This window comes from Mugil cephalus, chromosome 8, assembly GCF_022458985.1.
Source record: "Mugil cephalus isolate CIBA_MC_2020 chromosome 8, CIBA_Mcephalus_1.1, whole genome shotgun sequence".
Classification (NCBI taxonomy): Eukaryota; Metazoa; Chordata; class Actinopteri; order Mugiliformes; family Mugilidae; genus Mugil; species Mugil cephalus.
The window spans coordinates 16,301,203-16,326,531 of NC_061777.1; the positions used below are offsets into that span (position 1 = coordinate 16,301,203).

The 25,329-nt window shown below is 44.4% G+C and overlaps 1 protein-coding gene across 1 annotated transcript in view; it reads right to left on the reverse strand.

Annotated features, from left to right (window-relative positions):
* fam172a (family with sequence similarity 172 member A) overlaps positions 1 to 25,329 on the reverse strand; it is a 133,341-nt gene that overhangs the window by 3,010 nt on the left and 105,002 nt on the right. The window lies entirely within an intron of this gene.

Sequence of the window (25,329 nt, forward strand, 5' to 3'; positions counted from 1 at the left end):
GGCTTTCAAACAGCAGTTCTAATAAATAATGACACTGACTTAAAGGTACGGCAACACACACACACACACACACGGCGCTGTGCTGATGTTTCACTGTAACGCAGGAGAAAGCTGAAACAGAAACACAGCCTTGTCTGAACCCTCCCTTCTGTGCTCTTTGCTCAGGTCGTGGCATAGTTTCAATTCGGTGCCTGACCGGAGCCCTGTATTTGACCATTCTGTGTGTGTGTGTCGTCTGAGCCTGGTTTGCCTCCCTCATTATGTGACAGGCAGAGCAGAGTATTTGATCCTGGATATTTAGCCTCCTCCTCTCTGTCACAGCCACTGGAGCCCTCTCAAGGTAATTGACTGACTGTTTGATCTCCGTCTGACTCTACGCCGCTGCTAGATGCTGACACACACATACACAAACATCACATGCAAGTGTCTACTCATGGAAGCAGCACTCACACGAATATTCGCATTCCCTCACCCGAAAGAGAAACAGACAGACACGCACACACACAGAGTTGTTATCATTTGTGTGCAGCGAGGTACAGGAACAGAGGGGAGTTTGAGCTGGAAACAAGGAAACTCCTCCATAGCTATGGGCCATGCTTTCTTCCCTGCGCACCAAATGCTGCATGCTGTTACAAATGGTAATCGTCTCTGATTGTCACAAATTTCAAAACAAACGCTAGGTGACTGAAAAGCCAAAGTAACGCCCCGAGTGATACTCCGACAGGAAGCGCGAATCAAAGCATGCCGACTATAATTAGGTTCCATCTGGGCTACATTATTTAAAGCCGCACTAGTTAATTGCTTGTGTACAAATGGCCTATTTTATTTGAATCAAACTCGTTTTTTTTTTTGTGATTCGTAATTACATTGATGTGATGGGGTCCATATCTCTTTACTTCGTTTATAATATAAATACATATTCAAATTATTAAGAGCACTTCGAGGCAAGGGGAATGTAAAGAGATGATACTTTTCTTTGTGTGAATTGAATTTCTTTAAAACAATTATGAGTGCTTAATCAAATATACTGACATTTGGGTTAAACATTTAATGAGCTTCAATTAAAAAAGGAGATGAACAATGATACGATCGTGGAAAAAAAAAATTACAAAAACACAATACCTAAGAGGACTAATATGCATGATATTATTGCATGCAGAAGCAAACATTTTCTCATTTCCTCCCGTCAGAGTTTTCATCCAAAACATACAAACAGCGCATTACCTTATCAATTTGCTATCGACGGTAACCTAAGCTTTTGTTTTATCTCAATATGAGGCAGAGCAGACCATTGTGGTGTGGGCCTTGGCTGGTTGTAACCTTAGCCAGGCTGCTGTTTGTGGAAACTATCTGTTGCATGGATCAGCAGTGGAGAATCGCTATCTGTATCCTGGTTGTCAGACGATCGGATTTCCGCCCCTGACGCCTTCTGATATTAGATGAACTTCTGCGGTGTGTGCAAGCCGATGTGCGCGGTGTGCGTCCGCCGTGCGCTGCGCACACAGTCGGTTGCGCGCGCTGTCACATTCCTTCCCGACATGCGTAAAGGTCAAGAATGTCATTTTGTCCCACATGGCTGTCTGTCGAAAGGGGGCAAGACATGTTGCCACTGGAGATGAGGTCAAAGAAAGCCCAAGCAGGTGACAGGTGGTCAGCCGCACACAGCCAGAACAACTCTATCCTCTGGAACAGCGAGATGTTGTCTTCAGTCAGAAATTTTAATTAAATTAGAAAGTACCCTCCCTAACACCACTCCTCAATTTCCACCTGGGGTGAAGACATCCACATGAAGCCCGCGGTGTAAAACAGGTATAGTCAAGATTTTATCTATGCTTTTTGTTTTCATTTGAAATAAAATCAATATAATACGACGCCTTAAGAGCAGGGGACACGCACGCATCGCATAAAAAAACGTGAAACAAAAAAAAAAATACTGAAAACGGAGCTCATTTCATCAACCCAGAAATGCCACTGTTGCTTCTTGAATGAAATTCATTTTTAATGCTTGTTGGTAAGTGGGGTCTGGCCTCCCCCCCACATCTCCCTCATACTGCTTTTAATTACTTTGCTTATTATTTTGTGTTGTTGTTAGACAAAAACAAGGCAGAACTCATTACACATCCAGAGATGAGGAACCTGAATCTGTAGCTACAGGGGCCGCTGGGGGGGCTCTGTATTTACTTAGAATAAAATACAAACAGAAGAGAGACATCGAGAAACAAAATTGAGTGAAAGCACAGAGAGGGGAGAATATCACATTAACTGGTTGAAATCATCACCCAACGGAAGCTACTTTACATTCCATATAACAGCTCCATGGAGAGTGAAACTTGTGACAACAAGGACTCTGCACAAAAGACAGTGTGGCCCTGTATGTCTACTTTCTCCTTCAGTTAAATCCCTTCATCTATCCCTCCCTGCTCGCTGCCTCCTACCCAGGCACAGAGTCTGCACCGAGTGCTTTTTTTATTTTAACGTGAATGAGTGGCCTTGGCCGTCATAAAGGACCCTCGCTTTTATAGACTTGGAGCATGAGTATTTACAAGATAACCCCGGTCCAAGGACTACGCAGGCTATTTGATACCAGTGTCAGATTCTCCCGTCTCCTCTTCAGTAAAAATCGAAAGCCCAAACATGCCCTCGTCTCTATAGCACCTCTTTTTTCTTTTTTTCTTTTTTTAACTGTGCTCTACTCGAATGGCTTGAGACACTTTGGAAAAAGAGGGGTGACAACGGTGTATGACATTTAACAAGGACTTTGGTTGCACCTTTTATGATTCATTATATTGGACATTAAAATAACCGAGTTATAGGTAAGTGCAATAACATCTTAAAAATACAGATTCAAGGTAGACTTGCATTTATAAAGCAGGCGAAAAGAAGCTGTTAGGAAATTACGTCTTTTAATGAGAGACACAAGGTAGGAGATGAGACACAAATGTACCTACACGTCCAATCAAATAACCTGCAAGATATACTATAAAACCATTCAATTAAAATGATACATTAAATTAACGACAAAGCCGTACAAATCATATTTTCTTTCTCATTAAGTGAATGATGAAATTCCACAAAATACTGTACAATAATTGGATAAATATTTGCATCTAATTACGGGAGACTTGCTGCTCCCTCAAATCTAAATACATCAAAAACATACAAATTATGACTAGTTTTAAAAAATAAACACACTTGTGCTGTTCCTTTCCTTCTAGTGACAGACCCATATGGCTTCACCATAATGCACATGGTCTCTGTGGCCTTTCCAAGGTTAGCTGGCAGATTTAGTTTCAAAATGGCACAAGATGTGCACATGTACCTGTTGATTCAGTGTGCGTCTGTGACAGAGAGAGAAAGACACTGAAAGAAATAGATTGAGTGACTGAGTGTGCATACACATGTATGTGTATGGAAAGGCCTTGTTGGGAGTGCCACCCAGACATTAACACTGTAAACAGTGCAGGCCTCCTTCCCTGTCCAGGCCTTTTGTTCCTTCTGCATCACCATTGGTTGAGACTTAAATGGCAAACACTCGGGGGCTGCTAGCTCGCCTGACACGGTTTTGTTTTTGGCCTATTGAGGGGCAATGGAGAGCTTTTGTTTCTATGCCCGTGCACAATGTGTCTCAAAAGCAGCGTGGCTGAAAAGAGAGGGCCCCACAAAGACTGTGCATTAGCGGAGGCACTACACACATGCATATACGTGCACTCATATGGGCGCGAGCACACAAACAGACACGGTGATGCCTGGGCAAGGGTCAGGACAGACAACCTTGCCAAAGACGAGTTGGACAAGATGGAGTTGAGACGGATCATGCGCACATGTGGTTGTGCCTGGGCACTTGGCGCACACATGCACGGACGGAAGCACGCACACACACACACACACAAATCTAGGCCAAATTGCACACTCACTCCAGCACTTCACTACACTACAGTCACTCCTCACTCACATAAACACACGTCGTCTACTCCACTTAAACACAATGAGGTCTGACACACACACACACACACACACACACACACACACGCGCACGCACTCATGCACCTCCCTTGCACCTCCAGGACAATGCCAGGCATAGAAAAACACACAATCACACACCCACACTTACCCACAATATCAGACATACACACATCACTCAGTCACAAAAGAATTGGAGGAGGAGGAGAGGGGCAAGAGAGGCCCCCTTGCACCTGTAAGAAAGACAGGCTGCATTCACAATCAATGGTCAAAGAATAGACAGCCTTGAGTGTGAGAACCCCCCATCCACGCAAGGCTATGGTGATCGCACACACCTTACATACAGCCCTCCTTCACTAACCTTCATTAACACCACTGGCACATGCTTTGTGTGAGGTGTAACTGCGAAGTATCTAAAAGCATTGTGCACCGGCAGCACGACGAGGGAATGTACAGTGTATAACAACATCCTTTTTAAACAATTTTTGTCCACTTCCCACAGTACGAATCTTTGTCCTTGTGTTGTAAATAATGATACTGCACAACACTTGCCGCTTTCACAAGTTACAAGAAGAAAACATGTCTTATTCCCTCACAATGCCATGGCTAAGGTTTGGAGTTTAATAGTTTGGAGGGGTCGTCAAGCAGCGACTGTCATGAATAAGCACTTCACCCAGAGATCTCTTTAGCACTACAAGCTAAAAGGCACACTGCACCGCGGATGCAAATTACTGGTATTCTTTGTAAAAAATATGTCACCAGTTTGAATCTCCAACAAAGGTGAGAAAGCACATCTACATTAGCACAAAGAAGATGCAGCAGGAAAAGGAAAAGAGAAAAAGGAATGCAAATGATCAACCTAGTGGAGTTGATTTTTTTCTTCTTTTTCTTTTTTGTTTACATTTGACCACACACAGGTTTGTACGAGCCATTACTCAAGCACATGAATTCTGCACAGTTTTGAAGAAGAATGAACTGAAACAGACGTTTAATATCTAAACTCGTCATTGTTCTTTTCGTCTTAAATCGATATGCATACATGTACCTGATAGAAGAGATACTTGTCCCATGACCTTCTGTGTTCTAACATATACCGAGGAGGGGAGATGGTGTGTGCGATGGAGGATGAAAAGAGGAGAGAGTTCAGGTGGGGGAGGAGCAGGCCAGAGGTGGAGATAGCACAGAGTGGGTGTTGAGGGTGGGGCAGGTCTGAAATAGATCACTTAATGGAACAAAGTGTAATTAATGGGTCACCACAGATAAGAGGGCTCTGGCCCTATCTGGGAATGTGCTAATAGAGCTGACACACACTCAACAAGATCAGTGGGCAGCCCTTCTTTGTGTGCGTGTGTGTGTGTATAGTCATGTTTGTGCATGTGTAGGCATTAGGGAGTGTGTCTCGAGGAGACACTGTGGATAAATAGTGGGTGGAGAAGACCGTTAAGGTGACAGGTTAACAAGGTTTCCTGCATGACAAAGATCTGTCATCCTTGCAATCAGAGAAAACCCAGAAGGAAGCACACACACACAAGGTTTCCCTCACTAGCCAGCCACCCTGAGTCAGCCTCTGTAACTCACATCAAAACATGAGTGATGTTATTACACTTGGCGAGCCGGCACGCCTTCAGTTGCAGGGATGTGGTTGTTTACGGAGAGATGGAGGAGAAGGAAGCTGCCTGGTCAAGAGAGGGTCAAACCTGAAGTGTTCTAAGAGGAGTAAACTGCCACAAACCTCTCCTCAAACTTCCTGCCTGTGTGTGTCCCTGCGTCAGGGGAACACGTCTGGAGCCAAGGGGGCCTGTGTAGGTGTGCAAGTGTGTTAGTTGAATCCTGGTTTTGGAGCCCGGCCCGGGGAAGGCTGGGGGAGGGTTTGCAGACAAACACATGGGCTGGGATAGCGAGATGGCCAGTGATGGACAAGGCAAGACAAGGAGGATTTCCCCTGTTTGTCTGTGAGAGCGGTGCTGCCGCGTCACACACACGCAGAGGGAGAGGTCTGTCTCCGGGATGGATTTCATGTGTGTGTGTATGTGTGTTACATGAGGCGGGTAGGTCATGCATCTGGTTGGCTTTGTGTGTGCGTGTCTGTGTGCATGCCTCTACCAGGGTCACAGACCCAGGGGCCATCTACTTCTAACTCGTTTAGTCAGACAAGCCAAGGCCACATTAACACACTGCATGACTTAGTAATATACAGACCCCTAGCCTGGTGCTGCTCAGACAGGGGGCTATGCAAAAAAAAAAAACCCTCAACACATATCTTGGACATCTCTATGGAAATTAACTATTTAATGCCATTACAGTCACCTTGACAAGTCAATAAATATGAAATGAAGTAAATGTAACAGTCCTTTAACACAAGGGCGTGACCTCGACAACAGCAAGCTGTGCATGGAGCTCTAGGTGAATCTTAAATCTCGCAATGTGTTGTTATGTGTGTCCACAGCTGCCTGATAAGTGTGTTCTGTTTGTGTGTGAGTGTCTGATGTAGCATCAGGGGGTTAAATGGAGAGGGACGAAACTGCAATCTGTTAGGACAAGGGGAGAACAGCTTCAAAGACTCAACATCAACCCCTTTCTCTCCCTCACACACACAACACACAACACACACACACACACACACACACACACACACAAACACAAACTGACGGACAGTCCATTGCTCCCAGCATATCTCTACTTTGTCCTTGGACTGTCTGAATACCACTGGAGGCGAGCATGATTTGAGAGAGCAAGTGGGAACAAGAGAGAGAGAGGGAGAGAGAGAGAGAAAGGGAGACAGAGAGAAGGGAAGAAAGAGGGAAATGATAGAGGGAAGGAGAGGGAGAGAAAAGAGGCGCCCCTCAATGACATCTAAAGAGATAACTCACTCTCCAGAGCTTCTTTTCTCTTGCTATCACTTTCCCAGGCAGCACTCCTTCCACATAAGGCCTGAAGTGTGGCCGTGTGTGTGCGTGTCTGAGACAGTAGTGTATGTGGGAATATAGTGCACGTGGAGGTGAAAAAGGCAAAAGATTTCTGAATCCCAATAAGATGATCTAAAGAGCCATCAAGCACACCGCATACAGCACACTGTATACGTTAACCAGAGGAAATGTGTTTCTGGTCTGACAACAAGCTGCTTGTCAGAAATGATGTATAAACCTGAAAACTGGTCAGTGAGTAATTAGATAAGCTGAACGCTGATAATACTGAATAACTGTGCGCTGCATGTACTGCATTTTTCATTGCAGAATCATTTTGCCAAGTCTGCACTCAGATGGCTGCTTAAGAAATGATGTACTGAACACAACACAAACAACAGCTGGCTTGGCTCTTGATTGAAAGTTAACTTTGCGAAAATAAAGCACTGGGCCACCGGCGGGTCACAGTGATGTTGAATACACCCAAACAAAACAGCAGGAAAATACAAAGTGGTTCGATGCTGCCACTGTTGTAGGAATCGCTCCCCTTTGCAGACGCAGACAACTGTGGGGAAGAGTTAACCTTTTGATAAGCTGCTTCTACTCCCAGCTGTATGCATTTTTCATCGAAATGCGTGAAACAGAATAATTAGCTCCTCTCGCTCCACGGAGAGGCGAGGGGTTGCAGCCCTCAGTCTGGTCTTCGTAAATCAACTAACTCCAGAAACGAAGTCGCGCTGATGAGCGAAGAAAGAAACAAAGCTATGCTAATTCCAAAAACAAAAATAAAATGTACATCGTAAAACCTTACTTGTTTGTGTACTGGAATTGCCATTGAGGCGAACACATTTATTTTGGAGTTGCTAGAAGGATTTCCATTCCATCTTATATTAAAAACAATCTTGTATTATTGAATAATATGAATTTTAACTCCAGTAGAATTCATAATTGACAATAGTACTTGAGTGTAACTGGAAACTTTTAAAAGTAGAAATTCCCAACAGAAAAGCACTGTTGTTGGTCAAAGATGTCCCAGCGATCCTTGAGGTGGAAGACTTTCCACAACACCACAAGACCAACCATGGACGCTGTGAAGTGGGTGCTAAACAGGGCAAGGCTGCTGATCCCCGAGTAAGAGCATCCACCACCTACACCCACCCTGGCACAGCCACACGTGTACTTAGAGACATACACGGGGAAAAAAATAGAGCACAAACCCCAACAGAGCTTAAGACCTTTATCTGACAGCATCACCCAACACCAGATACACACACACACTCCTGCCCTGACCTCGCAGCACTTCAAGATTAATCAAAATTGTTGCTGGGATCAGAGGTGTGGGCAGAATGGGCAGGGAGAGTCATTCATTTTGCGTGTTTGCGTTGGTGTGTACGTGGTATAGTGGACGAGGCGCAGGCAGAGATTGAAGGAGGGCAGGTCGGGGAAGCCGCTCACCCTCTCACCCCTCCACTATTGACTTGAGAGCAGAGAGACGGGGCTGAGCAGTCAATGACAAATAGAAAAAACTGATCAATAACCTCGCACTTGTCAGGAGGGACGAAGGAACCTTTGGAAAAACAGCGGCCCAACTTGAACCTTGCAAGGAGAGAACATTGATCAGATCAAACAGGGATCTTCCGGCCAGCTCTGATGTGTGGTGTGCTCCTTCTCAACAACACTGTGGGAATGAGGAGGTGGAACCATGGGTTTTAATTAAGAATTTAATGAATTAACACCAAAAGGAAGAAAGGTTTGTCCGAATAAGTGCACACTTAAAGAGGCTGCTTGTAAAGAGAGATAGAGGCATGAGGTAAAAAAGTTAGTAGGACGGGGGCACTGAGAGCAAAGGAAACTGCGAGTGCGAGCGGCACACACAGAAGTGCGGGAAGGAAGAAAGGAGAGGAGGAAAAAGTACCCTCTGTCATAATTTAAACGAGCCGTGGTCTCCCAACGCTGTGTTTACAATGTATAATTTATGCCTCCCAGTTCAAACACAGCTTTATCTGCACTCAGCTGCTAAGTGATATGATTTCACTTTTTATAGCAAGCCCCACCACACTCAGCCAATCCACCACCACCACCCCCCGGCCCCTCTGTAATGCAGGCTGGTGTGATTCTGCACGCCTCATGCATTGACTTTCAACTGTACAACCCCCCAAGGGCTAAAGTAGCATATTAAATCCCTCCCTAACCCCGTCCTCTTCCCTGCCTTGAGCAAAACCGCTGTCGTAGACACACACTTAAAGCGGGTGTGTGCACACAGCCACAAACATATACACCCCATATGCTAAAAAAGAGACGGCTGCCTCATATTTTACAGCAGTTAAAGTTTCTTTCTGTATTTATTGCCGCACTGGTAAGCGGTACTGTCCCGTTTCACAGCAGCACACCGTGACCTCCGATCACAGCCTTTCTGATGACCCCCCTGGCTGATTGAGTTGCACTATAATGCGCCGCCACTTAGGTTACTTTGCTTTTCAGGCACAAAATGCACGTGTGTTAACACTGTTCCTTTGCATTAAGCATCGAGGATCCAATGAAGGAAAGCGTAAGATGGATGTAAATGATGACCAACTGTAAGGCCAGCATTCATGAATATTGTTTTTCATTAACAGTATTAGTAATCTTAGCAAGTCATGTCACAGTATTTTAGTACGTGAGAACATTTCATCTGTGGCACCAACCGTGGTTTCCAGCAAAACGTTTCAGGATCACATGTGTGGTGATGATTTTGTGCCTGAATCAAATGATGAACCGTTCTCATTACTCAATTATGTTATCTGACTTCTGCAAAGTACTGCCCCACTTCGTTTCCTCTGAACCTTTCACCTCTACTTTCCCACCATTTCATCTATCACAAGAATTCATTCTCCCCTCCACCAACGCCCCTCCTTTTACTTATTCTCTGCCATCTCCTCTCCTCTTCATTCTCAGCGATCTGCCTACATAGTGTTTGCGCTAGCAGAAAATTCCCACTTCATCTCTGGGGAGAAACGCATTTTTCTCTGCTCCACTCGTCTCTCGTTCTTCTCTTGTATGTTTTCCACGCTGGCAAAGCTTCCTCTTCCTGCATGCAGCAAGGAGTGTGCTCCGTCTGTGGCTGTCCCATAAGGGACCCTACAGTGTGATGTTACAATCTCTCCATCCAAAGCGATCCTCTCTCCGTCTTCCTCTCTCCCCTGCTGCTCTTTTCTCTCTCTCTCTCTCACTCTACAACACGTTCATGTCCTTATTTTTCTTCTCTCTGACTACTCCTTTCCTTTTCTCTCTCACCTACTTCCTTAATCTATTTATCTTACTCTTACCCCTGTGACACTTTCCACCTTAAACGCTCCCTATCTCAATAGACACCCTTAAAATTATGCCTTTTTCCTTATTTTGGCAAAAGATCAAGAAATACAATCAAATCCACAATTAACTTGAGTCTTCAATACAATATTTTCGAATGTCTGGTTGCAAGTTCCAGTCACTTTAAAGTCCAGTCCAGAGCTCGGTTTTCTTGAGGAATATTTAAATACAACACCCTGCGGGGCTCCTTTGCCTCTACTGGAACAGTGTGTGAAGCCTGGAGCTTTAAGACTCCAAAACCCAGTCAACAGAAAACAACCCAAAGCTTCACACTTCAGTCTCAGAGGAAGTTGTACTACAGTCCAACTCTGCGTGGCCAGCCAACAGACCAGGACCCCACCATATGGCTAGGGGCTGTAATTCTGTAGGGGCACACTATGATGGGTCACCCTACAGATCCTGAACCGGGCACCATTCCCCTATGGCACACAGTGGTACAGAAGAAGAACCCAAGCACACAGTTTAGTGACAAAGCACTAACATGCATATGTGCATAAACAAGAGGGCTCTCATTCACAAACTCAAGGTTTTTTTTTTGTCTTTGTGATATCACCCACGGCATTAAAATACTGTAAACTGGACTATAACAAAGATAAACTAAACGGACAGCATAAATTAAATGTACTTACTTCTCCTTAACTAAACCAAGCATTCTCTCAGGACAAAACTACAGGCAGAAAATTAACCAAACCCTCTGAGAAGCCTATAAGGATGCTGATGGAGGTTAACATACAATTAAATCCCATCAAATCACAATTAAAAAGTGTTTTAAGCCCTTGTTACAAAATCTCCATATCCATTTAAAAGTGAATGCTTGGGAACACGACAGGAACGATGCCTACAAATACAAGGAAACACAAGGGACTTATGGAAATATAAACAGAGTTTAGAGGTTGTGGGAGATCATTCAACTGCATGGCTATTGTGTTTGCAGTTTTCTTTTTGGGGATTAACATGGAGGCCTCTAAATCCACCTCACCACCACCTTTTTCTCTTGTTTAAAGGTTCATATCAGCAATGTGATATGAGGGCGTGGGGTGGCATGTGTAGTTGTGCGTGTACACGTTCATCTGTTCTTTTCAGCGTGCATTTTGTGACCCGTTTGGGCTGAAGCGACAGATAAAGATGGAGGAGAGAGAGTGTGTGCATTCTGGCATGTCCGTGTGAGAGAGCGAGAGGTGTTAAACTGAAACACGGTGGATGTGATTCAGGTTAAAGCTAATTCACCTCACTAAGCACTGCGCTCGCCTGAAGATGACACATTTGTCCGTGGCGTTTCAGCTGGACAGAAATGAGCGGGGACGCAAAATGTCAGAACCTGATGCCTGTGTGATCAAGGGCAATCGTAAGGTGCGGAGCGGGCTGACTGTCAGCACAAAAGCAGACTTTGACATGTCTAGGTAACACAATCCGTCAGTGTAAATGATGAGTTTGGAGGGCATACAGTGTAAGTATGTTGGTAACGCACACTTCTGCCAGGCATAGGCAGACAATCATTCATCCCCACACTCAGGCACACACACATCTAATGAGTGATCGGTACATAATGTTTGTTTGGGTGGAACTTGAACCTGTCTGTCCCTTAGGGCCACAGCCAAGCAGGTGTTGGCGTACACACACACAAGCAGTAGAAAGTAAGAACACCTGGACCTGGGATGGGCTGCACAACGCTGCAAGACTCACTGGAGTTGTCACACACTCCAAGATGAAAGTGACCCCAGAACTGAGGAGGGCACACCTGTGCCATGGGAGGCCCCCTGTCTGTTAAGGACCCTCTCATAAAAACACTCACGGTAACAAAGTTGTAGACATTTAATTGGCACTTAAACACACTCACTGGTAAAAAGGGTACTAATAATATCTGTCAGAGTCACCAAAATAAAGGGGCCAACGACTGAAGGTGCGGAGAGAGCTACAAATACTAACAAAATAGCTAGCTACCTAACAAGCCTAAGGTTGGTGGCCATAACCTTGGTAATACTGTCTAAGTCTGTGTGTCTTCACGGGGCGGTACAGTGAGCAGCTTTGCACTTTACGCTCCTATGAGCAATCATCAAAGCCAGTCACACATACACATGAGAGCCGAGGTCCCCAAGTCACTTGCTCAGTCTCGCCTGGCTCTGGGTAGCCTGTGTGTGTGTGTGTGTGTGTGTGTGTGTGTTTTAAGGGATCAGGGCATTGTTTGATCATATCCCAGTATTGTTCAGTCCAGCCTCTAAAGGGCACTGTTACCTGTGTGCTTAACAATGATGAGGGAGTCCAGAAAGACAGACAGAGCCTGACAGGCGGCAGACACAAAATAAGTGAGACACTAAGTTGCAGAGCCAGACAGAATATGATAAACGGCAAGAGACGAAAACAAAGCAACGGCATAATGGTGAAAATACAAACACAGACTGGGCTGTTCAGATAAATGTGGCGGGGAGCGGTGGGGAAGGGAGGGCAGTGGGCTTGCGGGTCTTGTCCTGCCCTCGACCTGCAAATGCTGGCACACCCTGTCCTGCTGGTGGCTAAATAAAGAGCCCCAGGGTGGGCCGGGCTGGGCGGCAGGAGAAACAGACACAGAGTCGGCATTACCCGGCTAATCTCATTAGAGAGGCAGCCCTGCCAAGCTGCCAGGGGTCAGCCAGAGTGCCACGTCACTCACCGCACCTTTGGCACTCCCTTTGACCCCCATACAGGTTTGGAGTAAGACCCATGGCTAGCAGGGGTGAGGGGCAATGAGGAATGGGGCTGCTGGTCAAGGTGGGTAGCAGCAGAAAGCTAAGAAGGGGTAAACCAGAACAGTAGACTATAATACGGTACTTTCGGATGGAAGTAGTGAAAGAGATGGAAACCAGAAGAATGAGACAAATACAAGGAAACTCACATAAAGCAAATAAGTAGGAAAAGTGGAAAGAAAGAGGTAGAAAATAGATAAAAGAGAGTAAGACCAAGAACTTTGGAGCAAGAGGCAGAGAGTCGGGATAAGCGGCTTCCTCCACAGCAGCTTGGTTTAATGTATTTACAGCGGATTGCATCAGGGCACTGTAGTTAAAAGGGGCATCACCATCCAACAGGGTCATCTGTAGTGTGATGCGCCTCTCATAAATTAGATGTGTGTCACTGGGATTACAAATACACACATCATCACATAGCCACACTAAAGTACAGAGACACAGACACTCTGTGGGTGTTAGCATACGCGCACATGCGGTCAAACCTTTTCAGTAAAATAGACAAGAAGCCAACAGAGCGTTATGCCAGTTTTCTCCTATGGCACGCATCCCTCCTGCCTTTTTATGTCTTTGTCTCTCCTTCCCTTCTTCTGTGAACACAGTTAAAAGCTGATATGATGGCACTGTTAGCTCAAGCTCCCTGCGCTGGGTTGACATTCAATGACATGAGCAAAGGGAGAAGACCTGGAGCATCTCAGTCCTGTCAGCACCTCGGTTACATGCTGCTCCCAGACAGGGTCAGACCCATAAGCTAGCTTACCACTACTAGAGCTGTCCAGTGTGGACTCTGAACCACACACTAAATGCCATATCATGGCTATTCTGAACTGGAATCACAATTTCAGAGTTCAGTCTGATCTTCATTTAAAACTGTACACAAAAAGAATTACAAAGTTTTGACCTGAAATTCCAAGACACCATTCTCATTTGAGCAAGGCACTGTATGTGAACCGAGCCTTTATCCTGACCCCTAAATTATACTAATGAGGTCTACGGAGGCCAGAATAGCATGACCAGTGGCACACACTGACTGAGCTCAGATGTTGTAAATCCTAATCTCATTACTGTAACTCCTGATACTTGGGAAATAAAGTGGCTAGATGGGTGTGTGAGCACTAGAGAGAGTGGAGCTAAGAGAGTGAAACTAAGCAGAGTTCAGGATGGAAGGCAAAGGTGTTTTTGAGGTTAAGGCTGCTGGTTTTTGTTTGTGATGAATGAAACAGAAACTCATATACAGTATTCTGGTTAGGGCTGTCATCGTTAGCCACTACAGTGACAGCTTATGTGCGAGGTAAAGGGCAATGATCGACGTCCCGTCTTCTACGCAGAGGACATACTGCATATTTAGAGTTATCCCGGTTTAACCAGCTTTGTAACACATGTGATGGTTGGCTGGCTGATGGGACTATGGTGATGGTTCGACAGACATGCATGCTGCATTATGACTCCCTAGCTAACTGGCTGGCTGGCTGGCAAGCTGCCTGCTTAGCTGGGTGACTGGGTAACAGCTGAGAGTTTGTGTTATTACAGAGCTGTACTCAATGCCCTGAGTGTATTTCGACGTGCCCTGTAAACTGTGCATAAGAGCATGCACTGCATATTGAGGCCATCATCCAAAATCCTCCTGAAATAGGCAGCGATATAGTCTGAGCAAATGGGGAAGCAGGCTAACCAGAGAAGGAAGGGTGCAGAGAGAAAGGTTGAGAGTTCACTGCTGAGTTCAGGCAGGCCCTGCACTGCTTTGGGCCCTCAGCCAAGGCTGAGATTGGGATAAGCTCCTGATGGTTCCACTGTGAAATGGGATCAGAGAAGGGACAGAGGGAGGGATAGATGGAAGGATGGGAGGGAAAGCTGGGTGGCTGGGGGGCTAACTGTATGAATGGGGCCGAGCTGGCGTTGAGATTTGAAATTGTTTAACAAGCTGGTTTTGGAATATGCTGCCGAGAGCGGAGACACAACCCTGACCCATGCCAGAGAGAATTACCTCGAGAGCATTAACGTGAGGAATAATAAGGAATCCATACTACATCCTTACCACATGACGTGACTCTGTTGTAAAACAAGACGTAAAGTCATCTGTACAATGATTGTGTAGGTAAGGTAAACACCGAAAGTAAAAGTTCAAGTACAAGACACTAAAGTTCCTGTAAAGTGGCACAGTTTCCAAACTAAGTTGATGAAACTAAGCTAACCTCATAGTTACCTCAGTGTAAATACTCTACAGCTGACTAAGAGTGGGAGTGCCCTTATCTACCCAGCATGGTAGAAAGAGGAGTAAAAGATGAGAGAGGGGGTGCGGAGATAAAAAGTCTGTAAGAAAGCGCAGCTCTCCTCACTAAATTGTGGAGGGGTGAACAGTACAGAGTTCAGATGTGTGCCAGAGTAAAATCTGCAATACAATTACATGCACCACTTAAATATTAATAGGTTAAAATCAACCAGAATTTGAAGCACATGCAAAAGTTGAATTAGGGTTGTGTTATTGTTTAATGACCAGAACGGCTCATGAGATGCTTTTTGCCCTTTAAAATATTTAAAAACAATGATAACAATTAAGTCATTGATTTTGAAATGTGAACAGTTAGAGTTGTTCTGCAAGATGTTCTGATACACATGACACTATGCATTAGACATTAGATTTTATAACCCCTTCATGCTTTACACACCCATTTTAATTACCATGTTATACTATCTAATTTCTCCATGTGTATATTTTATATGAGGGGGAGTGAGCATATGCGACATGTGTGCATACCGTATGTGTGCTAAATGTACGTGTGTGTTTCAAAGGCTCTGTGCATGACCACATTCTGGGAACTCATTACAGGAAAAATCAATGTACGACATTGGTTTATAGCGGACGGCTTTTCATCAGCCTAAGACCTCATTCCATCCTCTCTCATTTCTGACCGAGCACAGACACCGAACATATGAACACAGACACAAACACACAGATCAATACCGCCAGCGTACACAGAAGGCACAATCATCTTTATGAGTATGACAAACACAGCTGAAAATGTGTGACGGTTTCATTTGTACGTGTCTGCGGGCGTGTTTGGATCACAGAGACATAGACAACATAAACAGCTGGGCATGTCTGTGAACTTGCATTACCTTGTAAGCACGTTTATGTAATCGCGCGTATACTGTATGTCCTTTGTGCGTCTGTAATGCATCTCTATATTGTGTTTGTGCGCGAGTGAGCACGTGTCGTCGCGGGCAGGCCAATCTGACGAAGATGTCAAAGTTGGCAGAGACAGGGCAGGACAGGAATGTTGAGGAGGACTGGGGGGCTCAACAGGCAGAAAAGAGGGCGCTCTCCGTCTGAAATGCACACACCCATCCTCACACAAACCCTCCATCTCTCACCGTCATGGCCTCTGCTCCTTCTCTATGTGTGGCACGCAGCGTGCTTTAAAGCCAGAACTGTGAGGCACAACACTGTTTGCCTGGGGAATTCTCTACCTCTACATCACATCTCTCTCCGTCTTACTCCTCAACTCCCACACTCTCTTCCCAAACTCTGACTGTACAGAAACCCTGAAAGAACTTTTGCAGGCACAACGTTCCCACAAAAGCAATCCCCCTCCCTGCTCCCTTTCCCTCTCAAGCCCAATGAGCAAAAGAGATGGCAAACTCGTGCCCAAAAGTGATCAATTTTTAATTTCTCACCACTTTTTAAAGTTGTGTCAGAGAGCGAGAGAGACGTCAGCAAACAGGACGCCTTGGGAGGCTAGAGGGGGGTGGAAGAGGGGAGCCTTGGCAGATGGGGGAAGTTCAGGTGAGCAAAGCAAAGAAGAGAGACAAAAGGGCAAGGATGAAAATGTGAGAGCTGAAAAAACAGATGAACCCCATCAAAATCATTTCTACTGATATTCTTTTACAAGTTCTTTGTGCATTCTACAGCACATCAACGCGTTACTCATTCTGGGGGCTTCTTAAGGTGGCAGCTGCTGTGTTTGTGCCCCGAGCTGGCTAAGCTCGGTGGCTTAATGTTTGGTTCTTCCTGGTGACATGGGCGGTGAAAACGAGCAGAAAATCGAACTGTTCCATATCAAGGAATATTTTTACTGCTGCTAATGTGACTTAAATACCTTGTTCCACAGCTGAGTGGGCTAGCACCTGCTGCAAGCTCAGCTAGCCTATTGCAGCTCAGTACAGAGCTGTCGCTAATTTTCTGATTCAATTAGCATGCCTCAGAGCTTTCCAGTCTAATTGCAAACTACTTCACAGTTACCTCTCTGATTAATCGCTGCCCATCTGCGAGCCATAGCACGCAGAACTTGGTGGAACGAATTTGTGTATTCTCAGTGACCAAAAAGGTTTCAATCTCAAATGGTCATGGAGAGTCCCTGTATGTGACCTATGCATTTTAAAGGCTGCATGCCAACATTTTACAATTGTTGTGAGGGTTTCACAATGTCAGCAAACATGATGACACTGGCTCCTGCTGATTACAACAGGTGGTTAGAGACTGTGTGGATAAAGTGTGCATGTGTGATATGAAGAACAGCTATATAAGATACACATGAACCCAGTTAGTAAGCACAATACTTTCTAATTGCTTTTAATATAAAAGCTTTGCAACGTTAATGGAAATATGTCTTACTCTACTCTATAAAAAAAGCACAGAAAAATGTGAAAGCACAACGCATGTAGCTGCTTCACGGTATCCATGCACATGGAAAGTGCTGTTTAGAAAGTTATTTATCCATTAAACATGTTCTCAATCAAGACTACATTTGTATCATTTCGGGTGTTTTCTTCTTTTTACAGTACTTTATAACATTGTACAATATAAATAGAATATGTCAAAGCTTTGACAAAACAAAGTAACAGGAAAACAGGTGCTCCTCATGGCTCACCACTGCCGTGATATTACAAATCTTGGTTTGTTTATTGTGAGGATTCATATCACAGTAATGATAAAATCATGGGCAGTACACAGGGTTTCTGCATAAACAAAACCAGGGCTTAACATGTATTATTAAAAAGGCTGTTGTCCCGTGATATCAATAAAACCAGTGTTAGAAATGAGGCTGAGGTGACAAGAGATTGGAGCTGACTCACATAAAAGGCTACTAATTTGGTTTATTTAACTAAAGGGTGGGTGGGGGCATGTTTTTCTTTGTTTTTCCTTAAGTTTGAGGTAGCAAAGGGTTCTTTCAGTGAACCTGTAGGATAGCCAGCACAACCAGAGCATGCATGTACACTTTGACCAAATGCAGGAAGCCTAGAAGGCTAAAACCATGACTGTCTTCTCTTGTAGTTAGTATAAGCCAAAGCAAAGCATTTTCCCACTTATGGTTAAGAGAGCATTTCACAGTTTAGTGGTTTGGTGGAAGAGCAGGCTCTGTTTCGCGTTCATTTTTTTCCAAAATTTCCCTTGGCCCCTTTGCATGATTTTGTGCAAATCAAAGACTGAAACATGTCGTGACTGAAGTGTCTTAAAAGCAGCATGATGTGTTGAAATGCAGTACATTACGGTTAGCAAATTCATACAACTGGCTTTCAACATGGGCAAAGAGTGAACAGAGTCAATAACCATCTACACTCAAAGCCCACTGCTGGTACAGGACACAATGGTGAAGAAGCTTCTAAAAACATATCCCCACCTACAATGAACAGCACTCTCAAAACCAATTTCAGGCAACTGCACTTGATACTAGATTTGAAGACAGCGAAAGATCGTGTAGCAAGGCAGTGAGAACATGTTAACTCATTGCGAACCACTGAGGCAACCTTTGTCTCTTGACCAAGATCATGTTTTTATGTCAACTGGTTAGCTTGCAGTAAGAACTTTACCTGCCCTGAAACACATCAGAGAAAACAGACAAAAGCTAGGTCTCTCTACCTCAACTAACTCCCATAAACACTACTGTTGGTCAGCACTGACTGACTTTTGGTCTGATACTGCAAATGAAGGATCTGAGCTGGTGTAGTCTAGACCTGGAGGTCATAACCCTCATTGAGATCCACCAGGAAGCCCATCACCTCTCCCACCAAACTAGATCAATAGCTCTGTGTTGTCTGGGCTGGCGGCCAGTGTTTACTTGCGTTGACCTCTGGAGCTCATGAAGAAAGACCAGCATAGGACAGATGACAGCAGGAACAGAGAACAACACCACGGCAGAGAAGATGAGGGCAGACACTAGACAAGCTGCCGGAGAAGGGCGGTGTTACCGCTATCGAAGAAGGAAGGACTAGGGTCGAACAAGAGAAAGAAAATAAGGGGAAGGCAATAACAAGCAGAGGCCAGCGCACCAATATCAAAAAGAAAGGTGTGGAGGTGAGCAGAGAGCTTTGACAATGAGAGAGAAGAGTACAGAAAGAGGGTTAGTAGAGTGTAGCTTGGGTCAGAGGTAAGACCGAGGTATCTCAGGTTATCACAACAGTCAGTCAGCGAGAGACTTCCAGTTATCATAGCCAGGGCACGTTGCTCTCAATCCCACACAATCCTCTTCTCTGTTCTCCAACCCAGCCCTATTGACAAATCTTAAACCAAGGTCACAGCAGTGTTTACACAGCCTTTAGCCCAAATTACATCATCCAAATGCTGGCCTGCTGGATGCATCACACTGTCACTGAGAGAAAATGACCTGGCAGACTGCCGTCCTGCTGAAAGAGGAGAAACAGAGAGAATGTGCAAGACAATGGGTTGGAAGGAGGGTGGGGTTTGGGTAGAGCTTGATAAAAAAGAAAAGTCTGATAATGTGGAAACTTATCTGGGTCTACAATTTGTGCCCTCTACAAAACCAATTCATTGCCCCTAAAACACATTTACACAGTGTTATTGTCCTTCTGGCAGTATTTTCTCCCTTATGAGTCCACAAACTAAACAGCAAGGGGCATAATGCTTATTGCTGCTGTATTCCAATAATGATGCATAACCCGGTGGCTGCACAGGAATATAATACCAATATGTCAGGTCTCTGATTTGGCCACAATTTGCATGGTTATAATAGCTTATCGACTGGCTCAAGGTTGAGCAGGGCCAGGCGGCTTCACTGTAATGACTGGCCGCGTGCCTCCGACAGTTTATTTCAAGCTTCTGTGGCTCAGTCACCCGGCTCCCTGTCTCATCAATAACCAATCTTGATCCTGCTATCTGCATCCTGACAAAGTCTGCACAAACATGTCTGGATTCTCACAACAACGTCACCTGCACCTCCTCTATCCCATCCACCCCAGCGTTTTCATTTTTGATTCCTATATCATACAACCATTTCCCATGGAGATCAATACAGGTGCAATTCATTAGGTCTCCCAAAATCTACTTGTCTCCAAATGTTCTAATATAGTTATTGACCTTTTGTAAGGCTGGCCAGACGCCCACCTTATTCAACATCTGTGCAGCAGCAGAAAAGACAAGCTCCAATGCACACAAAAATGATAGATTTTGTCTGAATCAAGAAAACATGCCCGAGGCAGACCAGTGCTTGTATTTATATACAAATGAATGCTTTTGGATTATATTATTTCAAGCAATTTGGCAGTTTCACCACTCATTCAAGGGACTTCTTCGTTTCTCAAAGACGAAACTTGGATAAATGGTGCTGTGCTTCATTTTAAATACTACAAAAGTCTCGCAAGGAAATGAAAATGGTAAATTTCCAATAAGAAATAAGTTTTAAGAATAAGAATTACAAGGTCTAAAAATTCTGTGCATCTGACAAAGGAAAATGAAAAAATAAAGAGAAATGAATCATGCATATTTTTAAAGAGACAAGATTATGTAAAGAAGATAGATAAATTGTAACAAATTTGTGAGAATAACTGATGTCTGGCAAAATCTGTCTTCACAGAGAACCATAAAAGTTTGTCACTTGAAGCCCTTCACGACCCAAAAGATGACAACATTATGACTGGTCCAATACTAACTTTCTCTGAGTGAGTGTCAAGGGCACAGCTTTGGGAGAAATTTCATACTAGAGAAACCCTCTGTACAGTGTGACATCCACTACCTTCCAATCATAACACAAAGACCACTGCTTCATTTCATGAGATAACAAATGTTCTGCAAAAATCCCACGCTGGAAAATGTCTAAAAAAATCTTTCTTTTTCTTGAGCGCAATTCTTGGACAACCGACAGAAACAAATTAATTACATAATGCCACCTGCAGTTTATTTTGAACATGAGGAAAGTGTTTTTTATTTATTTTTTATTTTTTTTTGGATCAAGATGTGAATAATATATTGCCTTTTATTAAAAACCTAAACCTCAAAAGGAATCACACGAGTTGTCTCATCACAAACATTTCCCACTGCTTTGACAAATCAATTCCAAAACGTCACCGTTTAGTCTGTTGTGAAACCATTTCCAAAATACAAAGAGGAGGAGGGGGTTAGGAAGAGAAGAAAAGGATAAATCAAAAGGGGTGGTGGAAACAAGCAGTGGTCCTCGGTCGAGAGGTCACAGTGAAGGCAGCCCAGTCATGCCCACTGTGGGCACTCAGCTGGAACTAAACGTGGTCACCGAGACGCCAACTGCTGGACTGCTGCCAAGGACCTCTCACCCTGCTGAGCTTTCTCTTTCTCCTTTTGCCCGCAACTCAACAATGAGTGGAAACTCACAGTCTCCCACCTGCACCCTGAGTCCCCCACATCACACCCTTCAGCCCCACTTTGCTTTTATTCAGCCTTTCAGCTTAACATTTTCATTACGTCGAGAGAATGGAGTGGTAGAAAAAAGGGGGAAGTAAAGGCAGAATGGCTAAACTTTAGACAGTGATCTCATCTGGATCCCAAAATATTACACTAATTTATATTTCAACCTCTCTATGGATGACTGGCCGATTGTCGGCCACATATTGCAAGTGCATTTGCGCAGGACCACCATCTCTGTGATGTGTGGGAAAGACAATGAGGCCAGTGTGTTCCAAACAGCTGTAAGTGAACGGAGCGTCAACATATCTCTCACACACACACACACGCAAGCAAGCACGCGTGCACATGCACACTCGCACGCATGCACACACACACCATCTGTGAACACCAACACATGACAGAGCAAATAGGATTACGGTATGGAGGAAGACGAGGAGGATGATCCAAACACCATAATATCATTTCCAAGAAGCAATGGGGATGGAGCAGGGCATGGGGCGGGCAGGTGTGGGTAGGGCGGGGAGGAGGGGTTTACCAGGGGGAGGGGCAGGGACTTAACTGGTCAGAGGTCAGGCATACAGTGTAGCGATCTAATGTCTGGCTTGGTCTGGCTTGCGTAGCGCAGCTTAGGTTGTGTTTTCCGAAACCATGATACTGAAACTAGGCCAGGATTCAAGAGATGAAAAGCACCACAAATAGTGCACTGGATAAAAGTTCGCAAAGTTCAACCTTTTTTTTCGTTCTTTCTTTTTTTTTTTTGTTTTGCCATAGAACCTTGTTTATCTTAATTCCTTTGAGACTAAAGTTATTTAGAGGGAAGTATTTGAAACATATGAACAAACAGAAACACGAACTTACTATTTATGAAATATAAAAGCAAGTTTGTTGCACTCAAATTTATGCTTATTTCTATAAATTTTATTTTTAGATAGTCTGCTTTTATGTCTCCAAGGGGATGGCGGCAATTTTAGGTGGTTGGTGATCTTTTAGCCCCCGCTGTGTGAAGGTTGTAGGCCAACAACAGACATAAACCTTATGACATGGTCAACATAACAAGTGCAGAGTGTCAGCTATGATTAGACTCTTGAGTTAAATCCTCGGTGTGCCCTGTCATTCCACAGAAACAATTTTATATTATTTTGTTATCATGCGATTTGTCGCCTAATATTCCCTGTATTAAAAGAGATTATGGTTGCATTAGAGGATTAGAGGTCTTTTAAGAAACAAGTAATCAATGCCTGGTGACCCTCACATCCATTTATACACACAGATACATTCATACAGGCATGTCACACCAGCCTTGCCATGTATGAAAGAGATTAGATTTTGATTTCCAGAATGTGCTACAAAACAATCTATTTTTCTCTTATCCATTCGTTCACCCACCCACACATTAATTTATCTGTTGATCAGTTCAAGGACCTGTCTATGTGACAGTGAAAGGTTGATCCTGGGGTCAGGGGAGTGCTGGAATGCCAAGTATGGGTTTAAGCTGTAAAGTAACATCTATGTCAAAATTCTCATTGTGTTTAAGGCTAAATCTCTGAGCTGCGCAGGGTTAGGTAGGTCTCGGGAAGGAACTACTAAGGCAATCTAATATGAACACATTCAGCCCGGTCCACGGGAGGCAGCCTGACATGTGACTGGCTACGACACCTCAGGGCCAAAGGTCAATACAGATTTCAGCAAATCTGAGCAGGCATGGCATGAGCTTATATTCTGGGAGGGGAGGGGGCATGGCTTGGCCTACAACCCTTAGCTACTAAGACCTTTGAAGTATTGTACCCTGACCTAGACTTGACTCCTTCATCTGGGATGTTAGCTATACTAATTACTACCTGATAGCCGCCTGGTGCCAAACGCAATTCACTTCACCCAGATTCTCCTCGACTGTGCTCCAACAGCTGGTGCCAACCTCACTTAGTGCTCATGAAGTGTTTCAGACACAAAGTACAGGCCCCCACCTTTCTTCTGCTCTGGCAATGTACTTCTTTTGTTTAGGATTTTGTTATATGGCCACATGTTGTTCAGAGTGCCATGTTAGGGGCAAAGGGGAACTTCACTGTGTAACATCAGAAGGTCAGCTGGCACGCACTGTGAAAGCAAAAAGCATTTCATAAGCCAAACAAAAGGGGATTAAAATGCCGCCAAAGATGGATTTGGAATTTGTGCCTTGTAATACAAACCCTGCTGATTCTGAAGAGTAGATATAAGAAAAACATCCTTCTGGGGAATCTGTTGGGATCTTAAGAAAGGGACAAGATAGAGTGGGGGTAGCCGAAAGGCCCACAGCCACTCTGCCCAACCTTGTAGCGACCTCTGCCACCTGACCTGAATGTTAACCACTTGGCTTTAGACCGTGTTCTCTGCCCTCAGGGCAATTCCCACATCTCACTACAACAGCTAGTCATATGTGTAAATCCAGAGTGGAACCAGATCAGTGCAGTTTTGTCTGTGATGATCAGCATGAGGGTGTGTTTATGTGTAGTGTGTGTACATATAGGGGAGTATCGCCAAGTGGTCTACATGTTTATGGCTATCTTTGAGCGTGTCTGTGCGCATGTGAATCTGTGACCATACACACAGCTTTTATGTGTGTGTGTGTGTGTATGTGGACAAGTGGCCTGTCTAGGTTGATTAGATAGGAGGTGTGCGCTGTTGTAGGTAGACATGCTGGCTGACCAACACAGAGAGGCAGAGGCAGTGGGAAGGCAGGAGTGGTGTTTTTCCGCTGGCTGTGTAGTTTAGCCCTGAGAGGCTCAGAGAAGTGATAACCAGTCTGTCTCTAGGTCTTGCTGATAACATGGCTGTACAGAGCATTCAACATATTGGGAGAATATAAACACAGGTGTAAGTGACTTTCTGTATGTATAGGAATGCCGGCACACATCTCCACCCTGTTGTTTAGCCTGAAACACAAGACCTCAGGAGAATCAATCTTTGAGTTTTAGTGTGAAAAGGATGTGACTCAGTATGTTTACATGCACGGCTTAATTGAGCTATGACCAAAGTTCTTTCCTTTCCGGTTGACTTTTTACATCATATAGTAAACAACTGGAGTTGTTCATGTGGCACACCGGCCGGTTTAGCATGAGCTCCATCTCATCATGGTTCCAAAAATGCCCATTTCTGGGAACTTCTACTATGTTGCTGGTCAGGTGGTTCTTGTACCGGCTCTGTTTACCTTCTTCTTCCGCGACCGGCTTTCCTGGATGTTTTTGTTCTGGGGTCACACGCCAGCGCAGCAGTTGTGGAGCATGCGCACACGTGTTGTTTATTTCAAGTACGATTACGGTGTATACGTGCCAGTGAAAATTGCTTTCCCCTTCACATTATCTGTTTGTCTTAGTCGGACAAGGAGATCTCCAATATTAGTCGGAGTAATGCGTTTACATGCACTTAAGTTGTCCAGTTATAGTCAGATTAAGGCAGTAATTCGTTCGAGTGACAAGATAATAAAGAAATTGGATAACAGAGGTCCAAACCTACAATCCAGTATCTCATGATAAAGACAGAATATTCATACCATATAGCACGCTCCCAAAATGGGTTTCCTTGCCTAGAAATAAATACTGTACGCCAGTTGTCTAAATATAATACCACTATCACACTGAAAATAGCGTGCTGCCGTGGGATTTTCTGACCAGGATCATCCTGCCTTGGTGGGTGCTAACAGGCTTTCAGATCGCCAACAATCTCGAGTCTGACCTCCTGCTGTGAGAGCTGTGTGCCAGTTTTTTTTTCTCCCTCTCTTACGTCATCGCGTTGACAACATCATCATTATACATTC